At 53.2% G+C, this 19,900-nt stretch overlaps 2 protein-coding genes across 31 annotated transcripts in view; one reads left to right on the top strand and one right to left on the bottom strand.

Annotated features, from left to right (window-relative positions):
- SIVA1 (SIVA1 apoptosis inducing factor) overlaps positions 1–19,900 on the top strand; it is a 692,134-nt gene that overhangs the window by 163,994 nt on the left and 508,240 nt on the right. The gene's annotated exons all lie outside the window — the stretch shown is intronic.
- ATP5MJ (ATP synthase membrane subunit j) overlaps positions 1–19,900 on the bottom strand; it is an 819,915-nt gene that overhangs the window by 323,296 nt on the left and 476,719 nt on the right. The window contains exon 1 of one of the 30 annotated variants that reach the window (XM_050798502.1): positions 14,866–14,869. The exons of the other annotated variants lie outside the window; for them this stretch is intronic. The gene's annotated coding sequence lies outside the window, so the exon portion shown is untranslated. Of the gene's footprint in view, positions 1–14,865; positions 14,870–19,900 lie in introns of those variants that run through there. 30 annotated transcript variants of the gene reach the window in all.

Raw genomic sequence — 19,900 nt, 5'->3', positions numbered from 1 at the left:
CATCAATAGCAGGAATAAGTAGATAGGGAGAAACTGAAGGACAGGAGAGGGAGGCTAATTGCTAGAGCAATAAGTGGGTTTTTCCTTGTCTTGTGTCTTCTCAAAATGTTCTTTACACTCTTGGTTTTCAGTCTTTTGACTGTAATGAGCTTAGTGGTGTGTGTGTTTATATATTCATTCTTTTTGGGGTTTGCTGATATTCTAGGATCTGTAATTGACATTTTCTTCAATACTTTGAAAAATATTTGGCCATCATATCTCTGAATATTTTTTTCTGCTCTTTTTAATTCTCTTTTCTTTTTTGATTCCAGTAACACATATCCCAGGCCATCTGAGACCACTGAGGCACTGTTCTGAAGTGTAGGTTTTGTAATTATTCAGATACAACAAGGGCAACAGACCAGGGGATGACTGCCATTGAAATGGTTTGTTACTCACAGCTCCCAAGAGGAGGGGTCATGCCACACCATGAAGGGCCACACAGGGCAGCACCAGGGGTGGCCAGGAGGCAGAAGGAGTGAGGGAAAAGCATGGGAAGGCCCAGCCAGGCAAGCAGGCTGACTATTGGCTCATTTCAGTCATTTTGGTGGGCTCTGGGGTACACGTACTGTCTCTAGTGGTCTGGTACCTGTCCTAGGGTAATCAAGGTGGGACTCGTGGCCACCCTGATGAGTGTGAGAGCCCATAGAGGAGGTGGTGTGGGTGCAGGTTCTGGATTAGCTGGTTTGCATATGGAAGGTGTGCACCAGTATTTACGCTCTCTAGAAACTGGCTAGGCCTGGGAGGTGGCAGAGAGCAATTTCTCCAGGGTCAGGAGGGTCCTGGGTGTCAAAAAGATATGCTTAACACACTTATTTTTCATGTTCTAGAAATATTCAATCTCTTTGTTCTTCAGATGACATAGAAATTGTCTATCTTTAAGCTTGCTGACTCTCCTATCTCCAATCTGTTATTAAACCTATCCAGTGATTTAAAAAAATTCAGCTATTATATTTTTCAGCTCTGGAATTACCCTTTAAACCTGGGATGTATTTATGAATTACTGACATAAAGCAACTTTTCTGTTTCTTTGTTTGGCTAGTCATTTTTTATTGTAAATTAGACATTGTAAATGGTACCTTGTGGAAACTCTGGATTCTGTTATCTTCCTCTGAGAAGTGCCAATTTTTGTCCCAGCAGCCTGTTCAGATCTCAGTTTTATGCTTCATTGAAACAGGTCCTGGAGGCCCGTGGTGTTTCCCACGCCTCTACCTTGGTGACGGGAAGTCCCACACTCTGTCTCCCCTGTGGACCTGGGGGCTCAGTGCTGGCGTTTTGAGGATACGTCTGGAGCAGGGCTCTGAGCATGGTTCTGTGTCAGCTGCCTGCTCCACCTGCCAAGCTCACCACCCGCCACTTGGGTTGGTCCTGAGCTCCACCACCTTCCAGTGTTGTTAACTGCTGAGCTCTCCATCCTGCCTTTGCCCTGGAGAAGGGCACTTGGTCCTGCTCTCTGAATGCAAGGCCCCACCAGGGGCCACGAGCTCCACAGTCCCCTCTGGACCCTCTCTCTGGAATCTTGCCCCTACATTCCTGTCCCCTCAGTGCCTGAGCTCTGGTCTCTGCCTCCTGGGCTCAGCTCGCTGCCACACCTTGCCTGGGCTCCATTCCTGCATGAGTGGTGGGGAAATTGTCCTGGGTGGAGGGCTGGGCCAACGTGGCACTCATCTCACAGGCTTTCCTTTTCTCCGGATCGCAGTCCCATGCTGCCTGCACCAACACCCGAACACCATCACCTTGTATATTCCCCCAGCACTGGGGTTGCTTGTGGTGGGAGGAAATGCATGGGAGACAGAGGGCAAGGCCGTGGTCATTCTGATAAGCCATGGGTGCCAAGGTGGGCACAGAAGGAAGGGTGGGCACAAGAGGAAGTGTAAACCGTCACTGGCTCAACGAGGACACGCAGTCCTGGTCGGGAGGAAGGCTGGGGGCTGGGAGTTGCAGAGGGCGGGAGTGCGGAGCATGGCAGGGCAGCGGCCATGGAGTGGATGCTGGAGGCGGGTTTGCGGGTGATGACAGGGCCCAGGCTGCAGCCTCAGGAGGAGACGATGGTCACTGGGTCAGGTGGGTCAGGGGGCAGAGGGACTGGCCATCCCATGATGCTCAGAGGCTGTGAGCACGTCGGCCGGCTGGGGTCGCCGTAGCCAATACCACAGACTGGTGGGGCAAAAGCAGAAATGAACTTTCTCATGATGTTGGAGGCCAGAAGTCTGAGGCCCTAGAATCACAAGACTGGTTTCCTCTCTGGCCCCGTCCTTGGCTTGCAGATGCCACCTCCTCCTTGCGTCCTCAGGGTGGTCCCTGTGCCTATGTCCTAATCTGCTCCTATCAGGACACCACTGGGATGCAATCAGGGCCATGCTCATGACCTCCCTTTAATGGGATCAGCTCTTTAAAGAGCCTGCCCCTAAATACAGTCCCATTCTGAGGTCCTGGAGTTTACGCTCTGATATCTGAATTTTGGGAGGTGGATACCATCCTGTCCCTCCCAGCGAGTGGCCCAAAGCTGAAGCCATCGATGAGTGAGTGACAAGCAGCAGCCATGGCAGGGGTCCAATCCTGAGCTGGAGCTGGGGCTGTGGGGGGCCCGAAGGACAGTAGGGGTTCTGGGGAGAGCCAGATGTCAGCTGTAGTGAGAAGAGAAAGACTGCCAGATGCGCGGCTGAGGGGCAGCCAGGCTGCGCCTGCCCTCGGGCCCCTGAGAGTGTGGTGGCCCCTGCCATGCACCGGATGAGCCTCTGACGGATGCCTCATAGGAGTGGTGCCCACGCTGCAGCCACCTGCGCTGCCAGGGACCCCTCCAGTGAACACACTGGCTTCTCCTCTGGGAAGGGGCAAGTTTCGTGGCTTGACCAGAGGGACCTAGGAGAGCAGTCCCCTGTTGTCTTTGGAGGAGGTTTCTCCTTCGGCCTCAGTTCATCCTCTGTGCAATGGGGGTGATTGTCGCTGAATTTTCTGGCTGCTCAGGGCTGGATTTGGGATCTGGGGAGGCCACGGGGTGTTTCTTGAAGACTGAAGCCATGCTCGAGGCTGTGACTCCTGCAAGACAGGGCCTGAGGGGAAGCCCGGGGTGAGCGGGTCTATTTCAGGCTGGCTGGGCGTCTGGGCCACTGTCTTAATCCCTTTGGCTCGAGCTGGTGGTCATGACATGACTTCTCGTGCCTAAGTTATTTTGGATGGGTCTGCAGGCCACAGCACAGGCGTTAGGGTGCTGGAGGCACGGCCAGGAGGGGTGGGAGAACAGGGCTGCCCTGGGAGCCTGGAGAGGGGCCCCGAGCATGGGTGGAGGTGGCCTCTGGGCTGGCCCTGAAGGCTGTGGAATTGGGGGTGTAGTTGTCCTGCGCCCTGTGGGGGAGGGAGCTGGTGAGTCCTGGGCCAGGGCAGGGCAGGGTCAGAGCTATGAGAAAGGAAGGCAGAAGGGGTGTGGGGAGAAAGTGAGGGGCTTGGATGCCAAAGCCTTGCAGGCGGTGGCACTGGGGGCAGGCGCTGTGGCTCTCAGCATGAGACAGAGGGGCGGTAAGGACCCCACCTATGCTGGCAGGCCCTGCTGCCCCTCTAGCCGGGAGGAGAACGCTTTTTCATAGGGGGAGGAAGGAGAAAAATGATTTCGGGCTCCTGGCAACTTCAGTAATCAGCTCCTTGTCAAGCAAATAAAATGCTTTTGAATGTCCAGATTAATGACTGATCAGCACAACGCAAGCCTGATGGCGGCTTCTAGTTGGCCCACATGGGGGTCCCTGCTGCAGGCGCTGGTAAAGTGGTGGGACCCCTGGGGTGACAGTGACACCCCGTTAGTCGCCTCTCTGCGTATGCTGGGGAGAAGCCCACACACACATGCCGGTGCCTGACGTGAGGTTATTTCTGCCCTGAGGAGGCAGGAAATGGCAGAGGAGGCAGCTTCCAGGGCAGGGGGAGCTGGGGCTGCCTGGCCCAGGAGGGGGCTTGATGGCTGTGGGACAAGGCCCACCCCAAGCCCTGGTGACGCTGGGTGAGAGCCTCTGTGTGGGCGAGGAGGCTGGGGCTGGCCAGTCCACTCGCCCCGAAACGGCGGAGGTGTTCAATGCCTTGCAGCCTGGGGGGTACTGGGACCCAGAGTGGTGACAGTGGCTGGTGATTTGCACCTTGAGTTAAGCAGAATAAATCAAATAAGAGAACAAAGTCGATTCTTGTTTTGATGCTTATTTTATTTTTAAATGCAACACCCATACAGATGTACATTTATGTGCATCGTAAATGTACAACAGGATGTGTAACTTCGGAGCCCGCATCTGTGTGGCTGCCATCCAGATCACCCGGTAGAGTCCCCCGGCCCCCTCTCCCTCCCCCTGCACCCTTCCAGCAGAGCCCCTGCACCTGCCGTCACTCTCACCTCCTCCTTATATGGGCAACACTTCCATCCTAGCAACCCTAAACAAGCTGGTGTAGCTTTCCCCATCAGGGTCAGGGGGGTTTATGTAAATAGAATAAAACTAGGTGATTGCTTTGTTTCTTGTTCCTTTCACCTGCTGTTTTGTCTGATGTGCAGTCAACCTTAATAACATTGCACCTTGCTGCATAGGGTGTGAAGTAATCTCAGTGTGTTGAGTTCTTGGTTTCTCAAGCTATAGTCCGTTGGCTTCCATGGCTCCACCATGTTCCATCGTGCAGACATGTGACAGGCTTCTCATCCATTCTGCTGTTAATGAACACTCAGTGGTTTCTGAATTGGCTGAGTGGCCCACGCTACTTCGATCACTCTCGCCCACGTGACCACCTGTCCTAGGGTCCCTCCCCAGGAGCAGAATTGCCAGGTCATGAGGTGTGCGCCTCCTCAGCCCTTTTAGATAATGCCAATCTGTTTTTGTTTTTAATTAATAGCCTATTTTTTTTAGGCCAGGCGTGGTGGCTCATGCCTGTAGTCTCAGCACTTTGGGACACCAAGGTGGGAAGATCACCTGAGGTCAGGAGTTCAAGACCAGCCTGGCCAACATGGCCAAACCCCACCTCTACTAAAACAAAACAAAACAAAACAAAAATTAGCTGGGCATAGTGGCACACGTCTGTAATCCCAGCTACTCGGGAGGCTGGCTGAGGCAGGAGAATAGCTTGAACCTGGAAGATGGAGGTTGCAGTGAGCCAAGATCATACCACTGTACTCCTGCCTTGGTGACAGAGTGAGACTCTGTCTCAAAAAAAAAAAAAAAAAAAGAAAAGACAAGAAAAAAGACTATTTTTGAGCAGTTGTAGGTTTACAAAAAAAAAAATTCTTCTTGAGGGTGTCCGGGCAGCTCTGGACTCTTTATGCTACTATTCACAATATGGAGTCCCCACAGACACAGAACCAAGTCCTGTTGGGGTTTGGGGAGGAATATTATTGAACCAAAGCAATTCAGAAAGAATTGGCATCTTCACAAGGTTGTGTCTTCCAATACAGGAGCATGTTTTATCTTGTTATTTGGTGTTCCTTATTTCTGTCAATACAATTTTTAGTCTCAGATAAATTTGTTAGATATATTCCTAGATGCCCAATATTCTTTGATGCTTTTAGATTACATTTTTTACTTGTTTGTTGATGTAGAAGTATAATTTGAATTTGTTTTTCCTGTTTTTTTTTTTTTTTTTGGTTTGGTTGGTTTTGTCTCATTGTGTTGCATTTTGGACAATATCTTTAGATTGGTTTCCTAGTTTCTTCATCTTCCTTTAGCTGTATAAAATCTGCTATTAAAACTTATGCATGGAGTTCTAATTTTTGGTTAATTTTCAGTTTTAAATGTTTTTATTTGGTTCTTTTCCAAATCTTCTCTGACATGTTTTATAGTTTTCAGTCTCCTATAGATATGTTTGAATTTTTGAATCTTTTAGACTTACAAGCATCGTTATTTGATGTGATCTGATCTTCTGCTTATAATTCCAAAACCTGAAGTCTTTGTACATCTGTTTCTGTTGTCTTTTGTTTTTGCTGGCTCTTGATTGTGAATTTAATTTTATTTTGTGTGTGGTTATCTTTGTGTGCTAGAGATTGTATTTGAAAAAGTGCTTGTAAGAATAATTTGAGCCTTAGGATGAAAGTACCTTTTCTTTTCTTTCATTTTCTTTTCTTTTCTCTTTTCTTTTCAAGATGCATTTCACTTTGTCGCCTAGGCTGGAGTGTAGTGGTGTGAGCTCAGCTCACTGCAGCCTCTACCTCCCAGGTTCAAGTGATTCTCCTGCCTCAGCCTCCTGAGTAGCTGGGATTACAGCCATGTGCCACCACACCTGGCTAATTTTTATATTTTTAGCAGAGGCAGGGTTTCACCATGTTGGCCAGGCTGGTCTCCAACTCCTGACCTCAAGTATACCAAAGCGCTGGGATTATAGGCGTGAGCCACCATGCCTGGCCAATAGTCCCTTTCTTTAAGGATGATGTTGGTTTGCTTTTTTTCAGATGCCTAGTGGGGCACTACCCGTCTGGAAGTATTTTATGTGAAGTTTAAGCCTTGAGATTTCCTGGACCAGGACCACTAAAGTCACCATCACAAATGGCAGGCCCGCACAAGGACTGATTTACTTCTGACTCACCCATGGCTTTCAGGCTTAGAGCTGGGGCCTTGTCAGATTCCTCTCTCTTACCAACTCTGGGCTTTGACTCTGTTGTTCCTAATGCCATGCTGATAAATAATTAATAACTGGCTCTTCAGAAAAAAAGAAACAGTTTTGATCTGTAGCACCTGCCAATTCCCATGGTGTAAACACTCCCACCATGGCTGACTTCAGGTTACCAGCACAACATCACTGAGTGCAGGATTGGAAAGAGGTGCCCATGGCTGGCTCTTAAGAGTCCTCTGAGCCTTGCTGGTTCTCCCTCACCTGCCACTCAGGGGGCCGATGGGTGCAACAGTCATTCCTGAGGCTGCCGAGTTCTTTAAAGCAGAAGCAGCTGACTCTTGCTTATGTTTTGCAGTACTTGCTGGGCTCTTGCCTCCTCCAAGGTTTTGGCCTGGTAATGCATTCTTTGCTACCTGATTTGTTCTTTTATGCTTTAAAGAAGATTGGGGAAAAAAAAAATTTTTTTTGAGACAAGGTCTCACTCTGTCACCCAGGCTGATCATGGCTCACTGTATCCTCCACCTCTCAGGCTCAAGGGAACCTCCTACCTCAGCCTCCCAAGTAGCTAAGACCACAGGTATGTGCCACCACATTAGGCTAGGTTTTTTTTTTTTTTTGTATTTTTGGTAGTAGAGATGGGGTTTCGCTATATTGTCCTGAGCTCCTGGCCTCAAGTGAGCCACCCACCTCAACCTCTCAAAGTGCTGGAATTATAGGCATGGGCCACCATGCCCGACCAATTGAAATATTTTAATCCAGCTTTTCTAGTTGTGTTTGGTGGAAGAGTTGGTCCTAGTCACTAATCTGCTATTACTGGATGGAGGCATCTCCTATTTTCTGTTGTAAGGACAGGAAAAAGCAGAAAATATAGAAAAGGAAGGAAAGAGCAACCATCTCTCAAGAGTACTGCTGCCTAACAAGAACGCTGCTGACATTTGGGGAACTGTTCTCTGATTTTATTCTTATTGGAATGCTAACAACCAGCCAGGGCCCGTGCTGCCGGAGCACGCAGTTGTGTACAGGGAGACAGCTGGTTATGGCCGGCTCCTGGCCTTGACAGAGCTTCTCAGCCTCTTGGAGCCTCTGTCCCCTCAGCTGCTGAAAGAACACATCTCCTGCACTTCTCAAGTTGCTGCTGGAACTGAGGTGACTCCAGGTTCTGCAGTTTGGGCTCCTTAGCCGCTCAGCAAATGTCAGCAGGTCCAGAAGCAAGGCTCCTCAGCCGCAGAGTGAATGCAAATGTCCCCATTGTAAATGGCCACGGGGCCCAGGGCTCTGCAACCTTGGATGCCCGGGATCAGACCAGCTGTCAGTCGCTTTGGAATCTGGGTTTATGGGGGACCCGGGCCTCATAAATGTCAAAGCATGCATTCTCGGCAGTCTAGGAGTTGGAAAATGTGTCTCTGAGGGGAGCATTCCTTCCATGCACACAGCTGTCCGGCTCACGTTTTTATCCTTGAGCCATAATTAGTCCTCTCCCCTGACCCTGAATTCCTGCCCCGGCCATAAGCATACTGTGGCCCCCGGGCCCATGGCTCCTCACGTTCAGTGCCCCTTCTGCTCTCCTGCAGCTGCGGCAGGTGGGAGAGCTGTTGGGGGTGGGAAGGGGGCCTGGAGGGACAAGGATGGGCTGGGGAGGGCTCCCAAGGCAGTGGACACTGTGGGCTCTGGGGACTGCATGGCTGTGGAGGGGGCATATGCTGCTGGGCTCCCAGCCTCTTGGGGTCCTCTCTGTGCCAAGATAGAACCTGTTACCCTCCCTGAGCAGGTGTGAGTGGACACCTGTCCCCTGCCCTGCATGGGAGGTGAATGGTCCACGAAGTGGGGAGATTAGGGTCAGACCCCTGGCCTTCCCACACAGGTTGGCTGCTCAGGCGCAGGATAGTGGGTGATCATCAGAAATCCTGTCCCTGCCCATAGAGGGTGCTTCCCAGTTCACAGTGACACAGCCTGGCCTGCTCTTCTTCCAGCCACCCAAGGCAAGACACAGAGCAGGAGGCTGAGGCTGGTGTGAGGGAAAGGGAGATGCAGCAAGGAGACACCCCAACGTTGCCCGAGCTACAGACAGGTGAGGACTTCTCCCTCACCTGGTACTTTCCACTGTGTTCTGAAGAGCAGGTGACACCCACCCCAGGGTGGATCCAGGATGGATCCCTGGATTTCCTGCCATCTACAGTGGCCCTCCTCGTTTCCCCTGGCTAGCCGCAGCCTAGGATGGAGAATGCATCATAGTCACTGACACTTGGCACCCTTTTCCAGCCTCAATGGCCTGGCAGAGCCAGTGGGAACACAGCAATAATGTGGGTGGCAGTAATAACAGCAGCTGAACCACCTGACCACCATCCTGGCCAGGCACAGCCTGAGCTCTGTGAACAGTGAAGTCCATCTGGTCTCTCAGTGGCCTGAGAGTGGCTCTAACTATTATCCTCATTCTCTGAAGGAGGAAAACAAGGCAAGGAGATTTAAATAATTGTTAAAGGTCAGGTACCTTCACAAAGGCTGAAGTGGAAGTCAGATGATAGTGTCTGGGTGGAGACCCCATATTCTTACCCTCAACTCTGAGCCATCTGCTATACAACATTTATTTGCTGAATGGAAGGTGTGTGGCCTGAACCATGCTCACTTCTGGTCCAGAGCTCTTTCCTCAGGACTCTGGGACATTCACATTTAGTGTACAGTGGTATATGTATGCTGAGTCCCTACATTAGGCCAGCCACATAGTCAGCACTAATTGCTAAAAGAATAACTGAATAAGGATAAATGCTTGAGGGGATGGATACTCCATTCTCCATGATGTGATTATTTCACATTGCCTGCTTGTATCAAAACATCTCATGTACCTTATAAATATATACACCTACTATGTACTCACAAAAATTAAAAATTAAAAAAGAAGATACAAGTTAAACATCTGGCCAGTTATGATGATATAAAAAGTAATAAGGACAAAATATACATAAAAGATTATAAGCAACAATAACAAAAAGCATAACTGGATAAAAGGAAAAAAATCCCATTCCATGACAAGGAAACTAAGGTTCTAGGGAGCCAGTAAGTGGGGTCTGGGCTCCTGGCTGAGCTCTTAACTCAGAGCCTTAGCAGTTACATTTTCCACAGAAGGACAGAATAGGCACCTGGGAGAGGCTCACTTGAAGTCCCCTTGCCATCAAGGGGCAAGGGTGGCACCTACCTCTCTTTGGGCAGGGCCCTGATCCTGCTGGATGGGGGCTGCTGGGGCTGCTGCTGAGCAGACTCCTAGGTTGATTCCTGGACCTGATTTTTATTGACGCTGAAATGACCTCAGCAGAGCACTGCACCCTGATGGGATTGACACACAGTTCAAGCACACTGCATCCTTGTGGGAGTGGAGGAGATGCACAGACCCTGGCAGAATGCAAGAGAAGCCCGTTTAATGCATCGACAGGCAGTGTCAACGTGCAGCAGAATTGCAATGCAGTCTGTCCTGGGAGGCCAGGGGCTGGGCAGGCAGGGCAGGCAATTGCCTTGCCTCATGGGCCACTCCTAGGATGACTGCTGGCCTGGCCTGGATGAAGACTTTGGCCAGCATTGAGGCTGTTTCCTAATGCGGAGACAGCCCTGAGCACAGGCCAGCATTGCCTTGGAGGTGGCCCAGGGCTGGGCGGGAGGGAGACAGGCAGAGAGCAGGGAAGAATGAGCCATCTCTGTCCCCTCAGTTGGGGTGTCCAGGCTCAGAGGTCTCATGGTGATGGCTGCCTTCCTGGACCTGCTCCTGGTCGGGCTCAGAGACAGGTCCAGGGAAAGGCCTACACAGCACTCTACAGTGTACGAGATGCTGTCTTGGCCCTGGGGCGTGAGACAGGCCGCCCCTCCAGAGGAGCTGGGGCCACAGGGTGCCCTGGCCGGGGAGTCAGGAGGCCTGCACTGCCAGGATCCTCTTGCTGGCTGTGGGGTGTGTGCCACTGTGAGCGAGTGGAAGTGTATGCATGTGTGAGTGGGTGAGAGTGTGTGTGTTGGGCATTGGTGTGAGTGTGAGAGTGTGTGAGAGTGTGTGTGTCCCTGAGGAGGGGACAGATGGCTGTGGGAGGACTCCGCTCTGGACCTCAGAGAGTAAGTCTGTGAGTCAGGACCTCCCGGAGCGGTGGTCCAGGGCTGTGTGCTTGGGGCGGTGAGAGGCCTCTGGCACCTCTAGTGGCTCCTAGTCCTGTGTGGGTCCTGCAGCCTGTGGTGCACAGGGCAGTGGGGAATGGTCCTGGGGGCCACGCGAAGCCTTGGGGAAGTGCTGCATCTCCAGGCTGCAGAGGGCTTTGGGGTGCTGGCTGCTGAACGAGGTCACCTGCACTGTGGTCACCCTGCGGCAGTGTCAGCATGGGAGGACAGGGCTTTTGGGGGCTGCTGGGCCCTGCTCATCCTCCCTGGGCAGCCTGAGCCGGGAGGGCAGGTTGGGGGTGCTGGGCTCCCAGATTCAGCCCCAGGAGGCTTGCCGGCTGCCGTGCCCACCCCAGCCCCGCTCCTAACAAGGGCTCAGAGGGAGAATGAACGGCAGCGGCCTGATTTGCGCGTAATTTGTTCTGTGGCAGAGTTGCAGCTCTTAAAAGCCTTGCTGAAAGCCTCCGGGAATATGACAGCATGAGACAGGGAAAATCAGCCCAGGGTCCCTCCTCGGGTTCATACTGGAACCTCTGCAACCTGCCTGGCAATTTGGATGTCACCAAAATCCGCTCTGCGGATTGACGCTGGTGGCTGAGGGTCAGTCCATGGGGCCTGCTGAGGAGGAGGGCAGAGCAAGGCGTCATGGGCAGGCTGGGGGCTGGAGAGGGTTGGGGGGCGTGCGGGGAGCAGCCGGTCCCTCCGGTGGCCCAGGGCACCTCTGGAGCAGCAGAGACCTGAATGGGGGCTCCAGTCTCCACCCAAGGCTGTGGGGAGACCAGGACTCCCCACCAGTGAAGAGGTGCTGTTTTTGGAGCTGCCTGCTCTGCTGAGTGAGCTTGTGGCAGGCACAGAGCGGACAGACAGACAAGCATCTGAGTGGTGGCCGCCCAGGCCTCCAGGCCCTGGGGGGTGGCAGCTCCTCCTTCTGGAGGAAACGCTGTCCCCTCTCAGGGGGTCTGTATCTGGAGGAGTTGGGACACCTGGGCTCAGCTAGGGCTGCCGGCTGGGCTGGTCTGTGCCCCTCTTGGGGGTCAGACAGTGGCAGGGCCTGCGGAGCCTGGATGTCCGCATGGTACTGGCAGGTTGCAGAAGGTGGTGCATGAGTTTGCGGGCGGCCCACAGCTGGCGCCCACACGGCAGACGTGGGTTCTCTCATGTCATGGCTGGAGGGCTGGGGTCAAGGCGTGGGCAGGGCTGCTTTCTCCTGAGGCCTCTCTCCTTGGCCTGCGGACGGCCACCTTCCCTCAGTGTATGTCCCAGTCTCCTCTTCTAAAAGGACCCCAGTCAGACTGCATCGGACCCACCCCAGTGACCTCATTCCACCTTGATAACCTCGATAAAGACCCACTCTCCAAATGCAGTCGCACCCTGAGGGCCCGCCTTCAGCCTATGAATGTGGGAAGTCGCAATTCAGTCCAGGAGAGGTGGGAAGCTGGGCCAGGCACTCAGGGGCAGGGCTGTCCAGGAGGCCTGGCCGGACCTGGCCTTGCCCCACGCGTCGCTGGTGGGCTGTCCTCAACCTCTGCCTGCAGGCTCAGAAAGTTTATTGTGAAGCAAACAATCCCTGTGCTCCCAAGGTGCTCTTCAGGCCGTGATCCACAAATCTGACCCCCAGAGCCTCCAATTACCAACTCTTTCCCCTCATGATGCCTCCACTGTCCTCACCATTATTGTCATTGGCATCATTGGCATCTCCATTGATTGAGCCCCTACCAGCTGCCAGGGCTGGGCAGGTTCCTTCTCACAGGTGGTCTCATACAATGCGCCAGCAGTGCTGGAGGTGGGGCGGCTGTGCCACTGCCCCGTGAGAGAACAATCTGTCAGGAGTGGGTTCTGCCCATGAGGACCCAGCCAGAGCGAGGTGGCCAGAACCAGGCAGGGCCAGCACCAGAGCCTCAGGCTTGGGCCTGAGCCTGCCGCCGGGACCCAGGCCATCCTCTCCACAGCTCAGGCTGAGGCTGGATTTTCCTTGCTGGCCAGCAGGCAGGCAGGCAGGCAGGCAGGCAGGCTGAGGGGTGGGTGCTGGCCTGGTCTAGCTCAGCCCACCTGCCTGCCGGGAATGGTGGCCTCAGCTGCCCACCCCAACCCTCACCAGCAGAAGAGAGGAACGAGGAGAGGTCATGAATGACTGGAACTTCCCTCCTGTGACCTGCCAGATGACCATCCGGGTTACATTGAGATCTGAGTTTCATAAGAGCAAATTAAATAGACATGCACGTATATTTTGATAATTAAAAGTTTTGAACCAGCCACTCACTCAAGGGTAGTTCTGGGGAATTTGTGCCCATGAGACCCTCCCCGTGGTGGGACAGAAGGAGCTGGGAGCGGGAGGCCAGGGGAGGCCTGTCTCCCTCGTCCCCCACATCCACGGGAAGGTGCGTGGGCCTGGGCCAGCTCTCTGGCCCCATGGGCACCCTGTGTCTGGTGACAGCAGAGGTCCTTCTCTTGGGAGGCTCTGACCCCCAACAGCGGGGCTGTTCTGGGGGAGTGCTGGGGAGCTACGGTGTCCATGCAGGGAGTGGGGACCTGCGCCCTCATGCTGGTGGTGCACCTGCCTAGCACCTCCCCTGCACCTAGAATCTCAGGACCCTGCACCAGTCCCGGCTGGGGATGTTGCTGCAGGTTTCAGTGAGGAAACTGAGGCTCAGAGGTGGGATAGGACCTGCCACCCTATGTGACTGGCAGGACTGAGATGGGGCTAGATTGGACCCCAGCGTGGCTGGCCCTAAAATCTCCTCCTTTCATCCTCTGACCGTCAGGCTTTCCTCGGGGAGGTTGCTGGGAGATGGGTGGGGCTGATGCGCAGGCCTCCTGGATTCAGGCCTCACCTGGGCAGGGACCTCCCAGCAGAGACTGTCCCCCCATTTGCATGGAGGGACCAGATGAGCAAGGCAAGGCAGGAGGTGCATTGGGGATCTCGCGATGTGGGGGGTGGGGCCTGCAGGGGGGCGGCTGTGATGGGGAATAGGGCCGAGGCCAGGGGTGATGGTGAGGGTGGGAGTGTGAAGTGACAGTACCCCCACCTGGGCAGCTGGAGTGCACGGCCCTGAGCATTGGGTCCTGCATGGTCCTGCGGTGGTCTGGTGGGCCCAGGAGACTGGGAGGCCTGGGCTGACCCCTGAGGGTCTGTCTAGTGGGGATGGCCAAGGGCACTCAAGGTCATAGTGCTGCAGAGGGGGTGTCAGAGGGCAATGCTGGCAGGAGTTCTGAGTGAAGAGGTGACAACGCCTGGTAAAGGTGTAGGGAGAGGGAGGGGAGGGAGAAAGAGGGAGTAAAAAGGGGGAAGGAGGGAGGGAGGATGGAGGGGGAGGCCCAGTAGACATCCTCATCCCGGTGCAGTGATGGTTAGGGACCCTGCCCTGCATGAGGGATTGGGCAGGAGATCCGGAGGGCCTTCCAGCCTCTGCATGATCAGGAGCTCACTCGCCCACTAACCCGCTCATTCATTCATTGCATGGTCAGGAGCTGACACACCCACTCACCCGCTCATTCATTCATTGCATGGTCAGCAGCTCACACACCCACTCACCCGCTCATTCATTCATTGCATGGTCAGGAGCTCACTCACCCATGCACCCGCTCATTCATTCATTGCATGGTCAGGAGCTCACACGCCCACTCACCCGCTCATTCATTCATTGCGTGGTCAGGAGCTCACACACCCACACACTCGCTCATTCATTCATTGCGTGTTCGGGAGCTCACACACCCACTCACCCGCTCATTCATTCATTGTGTGGTCGGGGGCTCACACACCCACGCACTCGCTCATTCATTCATTGCATGGTCAGGAGCTCACACACCCACTCACCCGATCATTCATTCATTTTGTGGTCGGGAGCTCACACACCCATGCACCCGCTCATTCATTCATTGCATGGTCAGGAGCTCACACGCCCACTCACCCGCTCATTCATTCATTCCTCCATGCATCATCCATTCATCCACAGTGCTCACTGAGGCCTCTGGGAGGACGAGCTGACTGTTGGGGGGGCCTGTGGCGGAGGAGCCCCCTCCTCAGACTTCATCTTGCTTCCCCCAAACAGCTGCCCTGGGGCCTGTTGGACTGGGGCCTATAGATAGGTGTGTGGGGAGGGTGGGGGTGGGCGGGGTCTTCCACGCCCGCTGAGGCCCCCCATGCAGGGTATGCAGGCTCCCGCCTGCCGCCCACCCTTTGTCCATGGCGTTCCCGGCTGCTCTGGCTCCCTCAGCCTCCACTCTTCTCTTCTCGCCTCTTTTTCTAATTAAGAGCCACCCCGCCTGCCCCCATAGACACCGTCAAGCCTGGCCCCATTATCAAGTCCCCTGGCGGGTGGTCTCTGCGTCATGCTGCCCTCTATACGCAGCAGCCTCTGTCTCAGGGGTCTCACTGCCCCATCGTGTGCTGCCTCCTGGGGAGCCAGAGGGGCTGGTGTGGCTGTGCCTGGGCTCCACACCTGGGCCCCAGCAACCCCCCACCACCTATCCTGGCTCTGTTTGGCAACCTAAGGGTGATGGGGCATGAGCGTTCCGGGACCTCAGAATTCCAGCTCTTGGAAAAGTGCCCAGGGCATGAAATGCCCTTTAGAACACACCCTGGGCCCACTGTCCCTCTTGGGCACTCTCAGCCCCCAAGGCTGGTGGCACTCACTCGCTGCCCTCACAAAGGCTGCTGCTCCCACCTCCTGGCTGTGCCTGGGGCCAGCAGCAAGTGCACTGTGGCCACAGAGCCGGGCCGTCAGGAGAGGCCAGAGCGCAGTGCCTTGAGGAGATACCACCGGTCCCACCCGCTATTCTGCAGCAGGGGAGAAACAGAGCTCGGAGGGGTTCAGATGGGGTCTTGAAGGATAGAGCAGATTCCTACCACCGAGGCCTCTTCCTCCAGCCCCCCGACTTCTGCGGGGACCTGACCGTCTCCTCGTCCTCGTGTTGCAGAGAAGGGCTCTAAAACCCAGCTGTACCGTCTACCAGCCAGGGAACCTGGAGAAATAGACACTACAATGTCTGCCAGCCTCAGTGCTTCCGTTCTACAGACGGGCACCATTACATCACCAGGAGTAGTCAACCTGCCTCTGGCAAACAGGTGCGGCCGCAGCACCCACGGCGGGCGGTTTCCTTTCCTAACCCACAGCCTTCCCCGGGGTCACTGTGTGCCCTGAAACCTCCTCCGTCCAGTGGCCCCACAGCTCCAGCTATCTAGGCAGGCTCTCCCCTGACTCAGGTCGGGAGCTGCAGCCAGGCCAGGCCCTCTGTTGTGGGCACACCCGCTGGCATCACCCCTCTCACTGGGCCCAGCCACCCCTCAGCCTGGTGCCTCCTTGGACAGTGGGCATGGCTGCCCCTGGTTGCACCTGGGGTCCTGGGGCTGGCATCCCAAAGCTCCCACGTTCTCCAGCACTGGTGGAGAGAAAGCCTTGCTGGCCGGCCGAGTTCTGATGGAGATGGAGCCAGGCTGCTTGTGCCCTCCTCTGCCCTGGTCCTGGGGGCTCAAGGTGAAGTCAGCTGCTTTAGAAATCAGGCTGGAGCTGAGGGAGTGGAGGGCTGGGGGCCACGCCGTGAGCTTCCCTGGGTGCCAGCTGATGGCTGATCTCTAGGAGCCGGGCTGGGACTTCCAACACACCACAAGAAGCCAGAAACCTGGGCTTCGATCTGAGATCCGTTTAGAAATGTTGGCAATGAATTCAATATTTTAAAAACCAAGATGTAGTGAAGGAGGCTATGGAAAGGCTACCGGCAGGGGTTAACTGGCCGCCTGGGGTGAGAGGGAGTCCAGGAGGAGGGGGCAAGAAGGGAGGGGAGCAGGGGCTGGATGGAAAGGACCGTCATGATGCGCATGGGTCCCTCTGTTCAGAGCTGCTCGTGGAGGGGCATGGAAGCCCACCCCATCCACCTCACCAGAGCAGGCAGGCGGCCCCCGGGAGCAGAGTGAGGGAGCTCTGAGGAGAGGGTCCTCAGCTCGGTTGGAGTCATCGAGCCCAGAGGAGGCTCCCAGGCAGCCAATTTCAGACTTAATTGAGGCAGCCCCCTGGGGCTGGCCGAGTGCCCTTCTCACCCGTGTTGGTGAGCAGGACGCAGGCCCTGGTGTGCTGGCGCATCTCGTGGCGGGCTTATGAGGGGCTGGAGCCCTGGGGCATTCTGGAGCAGCCCCTCCTAAGGACACCGTGGGCACAGATGCTGTGTCTGGCTACAAGAGGCACTTGGATGCCCAGGTTTGCTGCTGTGTGTGCGCGCATGCGGATGTGTGCATGTGTGTGTATCTTTGTGTGTGTGTTTCTGTATCTCCGTGTGGGTACGTGTGTGTCTGTGTATACTGCGTATATCTCTGTGTATGTCTGCGTGCGTGTTTGCATGTGTGTGTGTGTCTCTGTAACTGTGTGTGGGCACACACGTGAATGTGTGTATCCATGTCTGCGTATCTACCCACATGTGTCAGTATGGGTATGTGTGAGTGTGTGTCTGTATCTGTGTGTGTGTATGTGTGGGTTCCTTCAGCAGGGATGTCAGCTGTGGCCAGGGGGCCTGCAAGCCAGTCCTAAATGTGGGCAAATTTGGCCTGACCTAAGGAAGAAGGAAGCTGTGTTCACTGCTGCTGAGGGTAGGTGGGAGAAGGGCTGAGAGGGTCAGAACTGAGGAGCCCCAGGGGCAAAAGTTACCCTCAGTGGTGCAGGTGGGAAACTGAGGCAGAGCTAGAGGCTGGGAGACAGGAAGAGGTGGGAATGACATGAGTGAGGCTGAGCAGAGGGAGCGTCTTCGTTTCATAAAAAGCCATAAATCCAGCCGAAGCTAACTGTGGAGGAAAGGGTGCTGGGCCCCTCCTGTCTTCCCCGATCCCGAACACTGACACGAGGCTGTATGCACCCTCAGTTCCTGCCCAGCCGAGAGCACGCCTCTGTTTATGCCCCTAAAATATGGATGCTCAGGACACTATTAGCCTTGGACAGCTGCTGTTTCCACTTGATCTGTGAAATTTATGCCGTTGGGAAGACAAATGTCCTTAGCCAGGGCTGGGGGACATTTGTAAAACGTATGAATAGTCCCCCTTCCCTCCTGTCCAATTTTGGAGGCTGGGAATATTGACTTCACCCTGACAGCTCCCTGACTGGGTGGCCCAGAAGTGACACATGGCTGGAGAATCCCCAGCCTGTAGGCTGAACACCTCCAGCCTTTTTATCCTATTGTATTAAAATATACATAATCTTTATCACTGTAACCATTTATAAGTCTATAATTCAGTGGCCCTGAATACACTCTCAGTGTTGTGCAACCATCACCTCTATCTATACCCAAAGTTTCTCACCTTCTCCCAACAACTCTGTCCCCATTAAATAACCCTCTCCCCTAAAAACTCTATCCTCATTAAATAACAACCCTCTCCCCCAACAACTCTATCTCCATTAAATAACAACTCTCTCCCCTAACAACTCTATTATCATTAATAACAACTCTCTCTCCCAACACCTCTACCCCCATTAAATAACAACCCTCTCCCCCAACAACTCCTTCCCCATTAAATAACAACTCTCTCCCCCAACAACTCTATTATCATTAATAACAACTCTCTCTCCCAACACCTCTACCCCCATTAAATAACAACCCTCTCCCCCAACAACTCTGTCCCCATTAAATAACAACTCTCTCCCCTAAAAACTCTATCCTCATTAAATAACAACTCTCTTCCCCAACACTTCTACCTGCATTAAATAACAACCCTCTCCCCCAACAACTCCTTCCGCATTAAATAACAACTCTCTCCCCTAACAACTCTATTATCATTAATAACAACTCTCTCTCCCAACACCTCTACCCCCATTAAATAACAACCCTCTCCCCCAACAACTCCTTCCCCATTAAATAACAACTCTCTCCCCTAACAACTCTATTATCATTAATAACAACTCTCTCTCCCAACACCTCTACCCCCATTAAATAACAACCCTCTCCCCCAACAACTCCTTCCCCATTAAATAACAACTCTCTCCCCCAACAACTCTATTATCATTAATAACAACTCTCTCTCCCAACACCTCTACCCCCATTAAATAACAACCCTCTCCCCCAACAACTCTGTCCCCATTAAATAACAACTCTCTCCCCTAAAAACTCTATCCTCATTAAATAACAACTCTCTTCCCCAACACTTCTACCTGCATTAAATAACAACCCTCTCCCCCAACAACTCCTTCCGCATTAAATAACAACTCTCTCCCCTAACAACTCTATTATCATTAATAACAACTCTCTCTCCCAACACCTCTACCCCCATTAAATAACAACCCTCTCCCCCAACAACTCCTTCCCCATTAAATAACAACTCTCTCCCCTAACACCTCTATTATCATTAAATAACAACTCTCTTCCCCAACACTTCTACCTGCGTTAAATAACAACCCTCTCCCCCAACAACTCCTTCCCCATTAAATAACAACTCTCTCTCCTAACAACTCTATTATCATTAATAACAACTCTCTTCCCCAACACTTCTACCCCCATTAAATAACAACCCTCTCCCCCAACAACTCCTTCCCCATTAAATAACAACTCTCTCCCCTAACAACTCTATTATCATTAATAACAACTCTCTCTCCCAACACCTCTACCCCCATTAAATAACAACCCTCTCCCCCAACAACTCTGTCCCCATTAAATAATAACCCTCTCCCCCAACAACTCTATACTCATTAAATAACGTCTCTCTCCCCTAACAACTCTTCTCTCATTAAATAACAACTCTCTCCCCCAACACCTCTACCCCATTAAGTAACAACCCTCCCCCCCAACAACTTTATCTCCATTAAATAACAACTCTCTCCCCTAACAACTCTATTATCATTAAATAACAACTCTCTTCCCCAACACCTCTACCCCCATTAAATAACAACCCTCTCCCCCAACAACTCAGTCCCCATTACTTTACTTTACTGATGAATTCTACCAAATGTGAGGAAGAAAATACCACTTAATAATAAAATGTGGAGCGCAAATAAGCTTGGGAAACTGATCAATATAGTTAGTCATTCCAGCGGAAATTAAACCCATAGTGTTTAACCCACACGCCTAGTAGAATGGCTAGCATTGAAAAGACTGACATACCAAGTATTGGAGATGATACGGAGCAACTGGAACTCTTGTGCACTGTTGGGGGAGGCAGGGTATGTAAAATGGTACAACTGCTTTAGAAAGCAATTTG

This window comes from Macaca thibetana, chromosome 7 (genome assembly GCF_024542745.1).
Source record: "Macaca thibetana thibetana isolate TM-01 chromosome 7, ASM2454274v1, whole genome shotgun sequence".
Lineage (NCBI taxonomy): Eukaryota > Metazoa > Chordata > Mammalia > Primates > Cercopithecidae > Macaca > Macaca thibetana.
This window is presented reverse-complemented; position numbering and strand designations above follow the sequence as displayed.